The sequence below is a fragment of the Octopus sinensis genome, linkage group LG9 (genome assembly GCF_006345805.1).
Source record: "Octopus sinensis linkage group LG9, ASM634580v1, whole genome shotgun sequence".
NCBI classification, from domain to species: domain Eukaryota; kingdom Metazoa; phylum Mollusca; class Cephalopoda; order Octopoda; family Octopodidae; genus Octopus; species Octopus sinensis.
In genome coordinates this window covers 47,340,439-47,352,057 of record NC_043005.1, presented here as the reverse complement: position 1 = coordinate 47,352,057, position 11,619 = coordinate 47,340,439, and the positions used below count along the sequence as shown (strand labels likewise).

Sequence of the window (11,619 nt, the reverse complement as noted above, 5' to 3'; positions counted from 1 at the left end):
AAATAGACATAATATATTTTTCCCTAGTTCGGCTTACAAGAAACATATGTATAAAGAACAAATATATTCATATATTTATATATATGTGCATATCTATAAATACAAAAAAAATTAAAAGATAAAAGATTGAACATGTTTAAATATGTTGTACACACATACACACAGACACAAACACTCTTATACAAATATTAGTATATATATTTTAATAAATATACATATTTACACATATATATATGTAATATATATATATATATATATATATATATATATATATATATATTATATATAGCATGTATGTATAAATGAGTATATATGTATGTGTATATATATATATATATATATGTGGGTGTGTGTATATAGTTATATATTTATATGTATATATGTATATATATATATATAACAATTTAATAAATAAAACATATGCATACATACATATATGTACATACCTACATCTATATGTATATATATATATATATATATATATATATATATATATATATATATATATATATATATGAGTACAGGACACCGCAAATAAATGTAGAACACACACACACACACACATATATATAATATAAACATATATATATATGTATATATACGTATGTATATATGTATATATATAAACATATTTACTTATATATATATATTTATATATATATAAACATATATAAATATTTTATAATTAGATATATAATTATAACAAGAGCTTGGCTTGTGCCTCAGCATGCACTGAAAAATAGACGTCAAAAGACACTATTACCACCATAAATTCTCCAAGAAAAACACACTACGTATAGACTAGTAGAAGAAGGAAATTAAATTACAAACTTTGGTTAACTGTGTACATGATTGTGTTTCAGGCCCAAAACATCTCCTCGGAGAATTTATGGTGGCAATAGTGCCTTTTGACGTCTAGTTTCAGTGCGTGGTGAGGCACAAGACAAGCCCTTGTTATGATTACATATATAATTATAAAATATTCATATTAATTTACCTACAAGGTTTTATTTCCATGCTTGACCACTTGGTAAAATTCATTTATGATTTTACACTTTATTATTATATAAACATATATATACTTATATATATAAACATATATATATATATATATATAGATATATATATATATATATATATATAAACATATATATATATGTTAAGATATGTATATAAATATTATATTTATATATGTATGTATATATACATATATATTATATTTACATAAGTATGTATATACATATATATATATATATATATATATATATATTATATTTACATATGTATACACACACATATATATATATATATATATATACATATATATATTATATATATATTATATATTATATGTATATAAGGGCATCCAGCTGTAGAAACTCTGCCAGATCAGACTGGAGTCTGGTGCAGCCATCTGGTTCGCCAGACCTCAGTCAAACATGGAAAGTGGACGTTAAACGATGATGATGATGATGATGATGATTGATACACATTTATCTATATATATATTAATATATATTAATAATAAACTGTATACATATTTGTATATATATATATATATATGTGTGTGTTTATGTAAATATATTATATATACATATATTTAATTATATCATATATCATAAATATATATCATCTTCAGGATCATCATGTAACATCTGTCTTTCATACGAACAAGGGTTGTACTATGTATATGCAGATTTATATATATATGTGTGTGTGTGTGTGTGTGTGTATGTAATGAAGTGGAGACTGGCACTTGTGCTAATGGCTCATAAAAAACACCATTTGAGTGTGGCCAATGCCAGTGTCTCCTGACTGGCACCCATGCTGGTGGCATGTAAAAAGTACCTACCACACCTTCAGAATGGTTGGTGTTAGGAATGGCATCCAGCTGTAGAAATCAGACTGGAGCCTGGTGCAGCCTCCTGGTTTGTTAGTTCTCAGTCAAACCATGCCAGCATGAAAAGCGGGCATTAAACAATGACTACAATGATGATGATATATACATGTTCATATATTTATATGTTTGTGTGTGTGTATGTGTGTGTGTGTGCGAGCATGTGTGTGTGTATGTATCTATGCATGTACATACACACATATTTTAATCCATACTTAAAAAAAATTTACATGCACAGATGCGGGCATGGCAGTGTGGTAAGAAGTTTGTTTCCTGGTGACATGGTCCCAGGTTCAGTCTCACTGCGTGAAACCTTGGGCAAGTATCTTCTACCATAGCCTCATTCCAATTGAAGCCTTCTAAGAGTCTTTGGAAGACAGAAACTGAAAGAAGGGCCAGTGCACACACACACACACGCACACAGATTCTTTTAGTCTCCATATACCAGTCCACTTTGGTCAGCCTGAGGCTATAGGAAAAGACACTTGAACAAAGGGGCCACACATAGGGTGATTGAACCTAGAACCATGTGGTTGGGAAGCAAATTTTTTACCACACAGCCATGCCTGTGCCTATACATATATTTATATAAAGATCTGATATTTCAGGAAAAATTTCACCAGTGGACACATGGTAAGTTAAATCATTGGAACCATAAATTGCATAAACACTTTCAGTCCATTAACAGAAATATCTCCTCTGATTTAGCCTTGACCTTCCCTCTTCATTCTTTTTCTTTTGCCTGCTCCTTCTTACACTCACCATTCTAATCCATACCATGTTATTACTTTCATCACCACCACCACCACCACCACCACCATCATCATTGTCATCATCATCATCATCACCATCACTTGCAACATAGTTATCATCATCATCATTGCGGTTGTCATCATCATCCTCATCATCATTGCCATTGCCTTTGTTGTAGTCGTCATCATCATTATTGTCATCATCATCATCATCATCATCATTAACATCATTGTTGTCACTATTTCCATCACAGCTTTGTTGTTGCTGTTGTTGTTGCTGTTGCTGTCATCACCATGATATTTTTCATCATTACCATTACGATATGACTAATTTTTTTCCTGCTTGTTTAAATTTATATCATCTCTGCTTCAATTAGACAAATGTTGAACATTAATCAAGGCCACTGTTAACTACCAGTAAACCATGTTAACTCTTGTTCAAAAATATGCAATATCTATTAAACAAGCCTTCAAGGAAGCTTCTATGAAGTCGCTGAAGCTGTTAGAAATAGCAGCCGTATGTTTCTCAAATCTCACTCTATGAAGTATACTGACATTTTGAAAAAGAAAGCAGTGAACTTGGGCTTTTATTGGCTTACAATTTGACCAGCTCTTGAAAACAATATACACCTTAATTTATACTTATTCAATAAGATACAAATATGTGCTATTGATATCCAATTCAAGTCCACATATTCAAACAAAAGAAGAGTCTACATATTTAAACAAATGAACCAATATATTCATCTGATTAATATTGATTTCACTCATTTTTACTTTCCATTTAATATTCTAATAACACTTTTTTATAATTTAAATGCACAAGGTCAGATGAAACAGTTTCAAATTCCATGGCTGCTTTAGGTAATCGAATGACTGTATCTGAAAACAATAGAATACATCAGAAAGCCTTTCTACATAAAAATCACAACACTCTACCCTTCAAAAATTACAGTACAAAACTAATGAAGGAGCCCTTTGGATAATGCCATTGTGGATACACTATGTATGAGTAAAACATAAAATGGTCTGTGTGCATTGCTTTTGATCTTACTTCTGAGCAATCAATGTTTACTGAAGTTAAACATCTCCACTTCCAACAACAACATTGTCAATAACTAATGTTAAGGAAGTGAGCTGACAAAATCTTTAGTCCTCCAGGCAAAATGCTTTGCAGCATTTCATTCACCCTTAAGTTCTGAGTTCAAATTCCATTCAGAAAGATTTTGCCCTGCATCCATTGGGGGGGAATCAATAAAAGAAGTACCATTTGAGCACTGGGATGAATGTAATTGACTCGCTCATTTCTCCTGAAATTGCTGGCCTTGTGCCAAAATTTGAAACCAGCATTAACTAACATTAGTATTAAATCGCACGTTCCGATGACCTCTACTGAACTCTTGACATCTAGACTCCTCCCTCTATATCTACATATTGGGCTAGCGTACTTCATCGTCTGGGGGCATCCACACAACACCTCCCCCTTTTGAGTTTTTTAAACCCGAATTTATCAATTTTATTTCCTCGGTGAGAAACTGGCATATCTTTTTCTCTTAGCATTAATTTCCATCATTTCTGTAGGTTTTCTCTTCCTGTTTGACATACGTGTCGGTTCTGCTCTTGCTTGTGGTTCTGGAACCTCGAACAAATCATACCATAAATCCGTTGGTTCTTCTAGCCTCTCTTGGTAATTGGTATATCTTTTTTTAATTGGTTTAAATGCCTTCTGTGTCATATTTTTGAAGCGAGACATGACATCTCATCCTCGTTGCCACAGTTATATCACACGTTCCGATGACCTCTACTCAACTCTCGGCGTCTAGACTTCTCCCTCTATACCTACCTATTGGGCTAGCCTACTTCATCGTCTGGGGGCGTCCACACAACAATTAGTCAGAGCTAGCAATCTAAGATATGCAGTAGCTAGATCATTGTTTAATTACTATTGACTACAGTCAAGCTGATGATGCTCAGTATTAACGAGATCACTAAAGTAAATCTTTTACAAGTCAAATAAAGAAATTATGAATGAAATAAGAAATGAATAAAACAACAATTTAGCATTCAGATTACTCTGTCAAATATTGTGCTTGTCTTTATTCACATTGTTTTGAATTAATCATGCATTATTATCTCATAGTTTTAAGATTTTGGAGATGTGATTGTTTATTTTTATATTAACATTGAAGGGTAGTTGTGACAGTCTGTGGTCAGTTTGAACACAAAATAGGCAGAATGCTGGTATATTTATGATTGGTTTAAAAGCTGGGTTATTTAGCAAAAATCTTGAGTTCAAAGAAACTTGTAATTTGTTGCATTGCCAAAAATAACCATTAATTAAATATTGGAAGGAAGCTTAGTTCATCAATGAAGGGACTTGCTTGAAATGTCAGAAACTATTTTTTTTAACACTTATCTTCCTGTTAGACAGTATTGTATGAAAATGTACTTGTTAGCAGTCCTGAAACATACAATATCACAAAATCATACTAACCTTGCTTACATTTATTTTGAAGGAAGAGAGAAACTCCCTAATGTAAAGAACCCTTCTTCTATCCATCATTTCAGTTTTGTAACAGAAATACTACTGGACTGGGCTTTTGATCCAGAAAAATTTTGGCAAGATGTTAAGAATTATTGTTGCTGTTGCTGCTTTTAGTTAGTATTTTTATTATTTTGCTTCAAACCAGCCTATAGTATCCAATGTTCATTAAATTTTTTTAAGACAGTAAAGGCATGATTTTTCAGAGATTTTGCTGCTATTTCTAGCAGTTTAAATAACAACATGGCGATTTCTTCATTCAACTATATGTAGATTTAATACAATGGTAATAAGAATTAGACAGTGATAATAACTCTTAGTGCTTTGCAGTATCAGACAAATCTTACTAAAGTTAAGTATTGCTAACTACAGGTACACAACACTTAAGTTGGGAACTAATATGATTTGTGAGGTGAGTAGAAAATTCTTTTAAGTTATTAAAATTACATTTATAGTTTTGTAAAAATCACAAACTTTCGTTATTGAGAGAAATAAGGGAAACAATTCTGAGATTCAAATTAATCTCGAGTCTGATCTTGTGCTGCATCAACATGCCACTGATGTTGGTGATTCCTTATTCCTGGTGGATGACACCTTTGCAGCATTCAGACAACAACCCTCTAACCTATGGATCCGTTTGGCTAGTCATTGCTGGTGAGGGTTTTATGAGGTCAGACTGCAAATCCTATTTCAACTTCTTTTAGTGACTTTTTACAACATATAGAGGAAACATGGGGTCTATTCTTTGACATGCTGGTCCCCATACAGCATTAGAGCAACATGAAATGAAATTTTTTGTTCAAGAGCTCCATCCGAACGTGACCGATGCCAATCCGAACATGGCCGATGCCAGCACCGCCCCGACTGGCTTCTTGTGCCGGTGGCACATAAAAAGCACCATCCGAGTGTGGGATCCCAGAACATCTCGCTGTGCTTGAGGAGACCTGTTGAGTCAAGTGCATGTACATGAACATCGAACCAAATATCAATGGGAACAGTAGTTGTGATACCTGTGCCGGTGACACATAAAAAGCTCCATCCGAACATGACCGATGCCAACCCTGCCTCGAATGGCTTCTGTGCCGGTGGCACATAAAAAGCACCATCCGAACGTGGCCGATGCCAGCATTGCCTTGACTGGCTTCTGTGCCGGTGGCACATAAAAAAAGCACCATCCGAACGTGGCCGATGCCAGCATTGCCTTGACTGGCTTCTGTGCCGGTGGCACATAAAAAAAGCACCAACCGATCATGGCCGATGCCAGACCCCTCTGGCACCTGTGCAGGTGGCACGTAAAAAGCACCCACTACACTCGCGGAGCGGTTGGCATTAGGAAGGGCATTGCCAGACCAGACTGGAGCCTGGGGCAGCCCTTGGCTCCCCAGACCCCGGTCGAACCGTCCAACCCGTGCCAGCGTGGAAAACGGACATTAAACGATGATGATGATGATGATGAATACATGAAAGCCAATCTAGGAATTGAGCCCACGATCTAGCAATTGTGAGCACAACAATCCTAACCACTGGGCCATGCACCTAATAAGAATTATTTGTAATTTAAATGCAAAGCCAGCACTTCTGAAGAGAAAACTTTTGACAATTATGTCAACCCAAATACTTAGCTGATACTTTATTTTACTGTTTCTAGAAGGAAGAAAGCAAAAGTTAACCTCAGCAGAATTTGAACTCAAAACATGAATGGATGGAAGGGAAAGTTCATCTAATTAATTTCAACAGTTGATTAGTATTTATATTATTGATTCCAGGTAAGAATGTAAAGAAATTAAAAATCAGTCTTGTGCAATATTCAAACTATCAAAGAATAACTAAACTACCATGTGGCACTATTTTTACCCTGCCAGTGCTATGCCAATTTTATTACATCTAAAAATAGATTCGTTATTCTTAACATCCTTTCTATTATAGGCACAAAGCCTGAAATTTCGTCAAGAAGGGACTAGTCAATTACATCACTGCTGGTACTAGACTAATACTTATTTTAGTAACTCTTTAGAGATAAAAGACAAAGTCCATCTTAATGGAATTTGAACTCTGAACATAAAAACAGATGGAATGCTGCTAAGTGTTTTTAATCTGGCATGCTAATGATTCTGCCAGATCACTGCTTTTATTCATTATTCTTAATATAATACAGCAAAGTGTTTGATTATTTCCATTTTACACATATCTGAAGTTCAACAATAATGACTCCACTGTTGAATAATTCCACCACTGGCCGGAGAAACCATCATATAGATTTCAAGTCTGCATTTCAGTAAAGAAAATATCTACTACTTGTGTTTTCTTGTTTAGAGAGATTTTCAAGGACTTTCATGAAAGAAGGAAGACCACTAGCGTTTAAGGCAATTAGAGATTTGTAACAGGATATAGGTGATAAAGAAGCTATATAAGAAATATTACAAGTGTTCTGACTTGAGATTTCTCTAGAAGAAGGTGTATTGACCTTTAGTAAACAGTAGAGCACTTATGTACATGTGCGTGTAAAGTAGAGATTAGCTTTGTATAGAAACTAATGCACAGTGAATTAGTAACATTGTTTTTGCCTATGTATACACACCTTTAAAGATACTGAGTAGTACGCTTTCACATTTGTATGTTTTCATGCATATATAACCCTACACATACACAAACACACATGCACACACACACACAAATATGTATGTATATATGCATCTATATATATATATATATATATGAAAGCATTTACATGTGTGTGCATATCTCTCTCCCTCTCCCACTTTTTCTCTCCTTCTTTGTCTCTCTATGAACTGTTACTAGTTTCATGCCTCTGAAAATACAATGATCAGACAAGCTTCTATAGTGTGCTATATTTTTCAGGCAATCATCCTTATTTCTTTATTGCCCACAAGGGGCTAAACATAGAGGGGGGAAACAAGGACAGATGAAGGTATTAAGTCGATTACATTAACCCCAGTGCATAACTGGTACTTAATTTATCGACCTCGAAAGGATGAAAGGCAAAGTCGACCTCGGCGGAATTTGAACTCAGAACGTAACAGCAGATGAAATACTGCTAAGCATTTCGCCCGGTGTGCTAATGATTCTGCCAGCTCACAATCATTCTGGCATGCTATATAAGCTTGTTCAATCAATGTATTTTCAGGGAAAATAAAACTAGTAGTAGCTCACATCTAAATCCTGTATATATATATATATATATATTCTTTTATTCCTTTATTCTTTTACCTGTTTCAGTCATTTGACTGTGGCCATGCTGGAGCACCATCTTTAGTCAAACAAATCAACCCAGGACTCATTCTTTGTAAGCCTATTCTATTGGTCTCTTTTGCCAAACTGCTAGTTATGGGAACATAAACACACCAACATCGGTTGTAAAGTGATGGTGGGGAACAAACACAGATACACAAATACACACACACACACACACACACACACACTCACACATATATACAACGAGCTTCTTTCAGTTTCCATCTATCAAATCCACTCACATGGCTTTGGTTGGCCCGAGGCTATAATTGAAGACATTTGCCCAATGGTACTGAACCCAGTGCCATGTGATTGGGAAGCAAGCTTCTAACCACTGAGCCATGCACCTCCACAGGAAAGCAGTAATGTAACAGTAATTAATAAAACTAGGAAATGACTCTGGGTCATAGATTTATTTGATGAGAAGGTTATAATCTACTATTAATAATAAGTCAATGAATGGCCAATGAATGCTCTCTCCACTTACTAGAAATAAGCATCCAACTCTCACACAAATAACACCTTGCATTATTAAAGGATGTATTGAATAATAGTTCTAGATACAAAATTTCTGAATACATAAATGTAGTATAGTTATGGATAAAATTATTTGATCAAATGTCTGCTTGACTGAGTCGGATGGATTAAACAACAGCATCAACAACAACAACAATAATGGCAGCAACTTAATATCCAAATGACCTATGAAAAAATAGATATGGATGAAATAAACAGAGAATAAATATCCAGGTTTGTTCATCTAGGAATACAAATATATATATATATAGATAAAAAATCAAATTCTGGCTATAATTACTGATTTAGAAAATTTAGTTATTTCATACAGAATTAGTGATTTTATTAATAAAAAAAATAACAATCCTCTCAGGACTCATAAGGATCTATATTTTAATTCATATGACTGGAACATAGCATAGAAGAGAGATAGAGGCTTTTCCAGCTACTTAATATAGATATGATGCGATGTCTATTGCTGGTAATTTTCTCAGAAAAATCAATGTACTTATTCTCAATGGCTTGCTAAACTGATACACATAGAATTAAGAAGTGCCACAAAATAACTGGAATAGATGTGATCTCATAACCTACAAGTCATAGTCCAAAACTCATTTATTCAGCCATGTAACCTCTTTATCCATTGTTGGTGTTTTAAAACAATTAGAATATCACAAGTCCACTGGCAAAAATAATCATAGAATAATGAAGCTGATAATAACAAATCTTCTCCAAATAAATTTCATCATTGGTTTCAAATCTGATTTCTTATTTAGGTAAGCTTGTACAAAGTCTGTCCATGTATTTCAGTGTGTTTTGTATTGCCTTACCAAGAGAGGAGCAGAGGACCATCTTTCTAGGCCCTTGTGATTTAATTAATTGCAATCACCTTTCTCTGGTTTCTGCTTCATGTACCACTTGTTAGTTACGTAATATCCCATAATCCATTAGGTCATCGAAGTACTTCTGAAGAATTCTCAAGAATTCAATTTCATCTTCATTTGACCAGGGAAAAATCAGTTTGACTGAAGCCATTCCTTTCCAAACTAACCACTTAAGGAAATGGTAATGGGAGGTTGATACATTTATGCATTTCCCAATCACATTAACTCTTTCAAAACTATATCACAGCTAACTTGTTGCGTTCTTGTTCTCAAACTAACAGCTTTCAATTTACAACGCTCTTACACATTTTGTACAACTTTATTGTATAAGCTTTTCTTCAATTGCCTCAATCTGGTCTGGAATTCTACATTATACTCTTATTGCTTTCCTGACTTCAGTCATTGGATTATGGCCATATTGGGGCACCAAATTTTAAAAAAAGAATTTTTTAATTTATCATACTATTTCATACTTATTTCAGTTTGGCACTATTTTATTGGTTTCTATATAGCACTACCCTACTCATGGCTCGATTCTTCTGATCCATAATCACCTTAAGTGGCTAATTTGATGACTACTGATTCCTGTGATGCTCAGCACTATATAAGCTCTGCTGAGGGACTGGTCTCCCAGTTAGGCTGATAGAAAAGGATTATTTTTAAATATAATTATGTGTATGACTTGAAGTAAAGGATGCAACAATATATACAGTTTTCACCATCATACTAAAGCATATACACGAACATACACACATATGTATACATATATATGTGTGTGCATTTGTGTGTGTGTATATGAATATATTGTATCCTTTTCTACTCAAGGCACAAGGCCCGAAATTTTTAGGGAGAGGACCAGTCGATTAGATCGACCCCAGTATGCAACTGGTACTTAATTTAGCAACCCCAAAAGGATGAAAGGCAAAGTCGACCTCGGCAGAATTTGAACTCAGAATGTAAAGACAGATGAAATACCACTAAGTATTTTGCCTGGCATGCTAACATTTCTGCCAGCTCACTTTCTCTTTTCTCTTTTATTTTTTTATGCTTACAGCATCTAGGTTTTCCAAGTGGTCACCCATCTAAGTACTCATTGGACTGACGTTGCTTAACTTCAGTGATCAGATGAGAACTGATGCTTTCAAAGTTATATGGCCATATTATATTGTATTAATATGATAAAGAGAAGAGAGATTTTTCACATCCATAGTTTTATTTAAGTTATATACAGCATCCTTTTCTGGACCTACACATTTCAACCACATATGCAACATGGTGTAATGCTTGGTGCAGGTATTAGTGTCCTTACTTTCTGCCGGTTCAAAGTGAAACTGAAGGAATCAGCAAACTGAATGAATAAAATGTTCATTTTAGGAGGTATGTGTGCTACTATTAATAGTTGTAGGAATCTTGACTTAGGATTCACCTCTACTAAATGTGGTAGGTGAAATGAAACAGTCCTAAAAATAGGTCATGGTTGGATCAAATGTTTTACTAGAATTTTACCATCACACTCATTTCAAAAACAATATTCTTAGTTTAGAGGTATTCAATCAATTTTGATTTATTTTTTTGGTTCTTATTTTCACAATTGTTATTCTAATAAATTTTTATTATATAAAGGGTAATGGGTTTCTTTGAATTGTTTAAATGTAAATTTTCTTTAAGGAAGGCATCATACACCACGTTCTTGTCATGTGTTTATTAGTTTAATTTTAGCAGTGAAAATTTGGTACATTCTCCTATGCATAAGTCACACCTTTTACCCCCTATTCT

General features: G+C 34.0%; 1 pseudogene; it reads right to left on the bottom strand.

Moving 5' to 3' along the window:
• Positions 1 to 10,888: 10,888 nt before the first annotated feature.
• On the bottom strand, positions 10,889 to 11,006 carry LOC115216005 (annotated as a pseudogene).
• Positions 11,007 to 11,619: the final 613 nt, after the last annotated feature.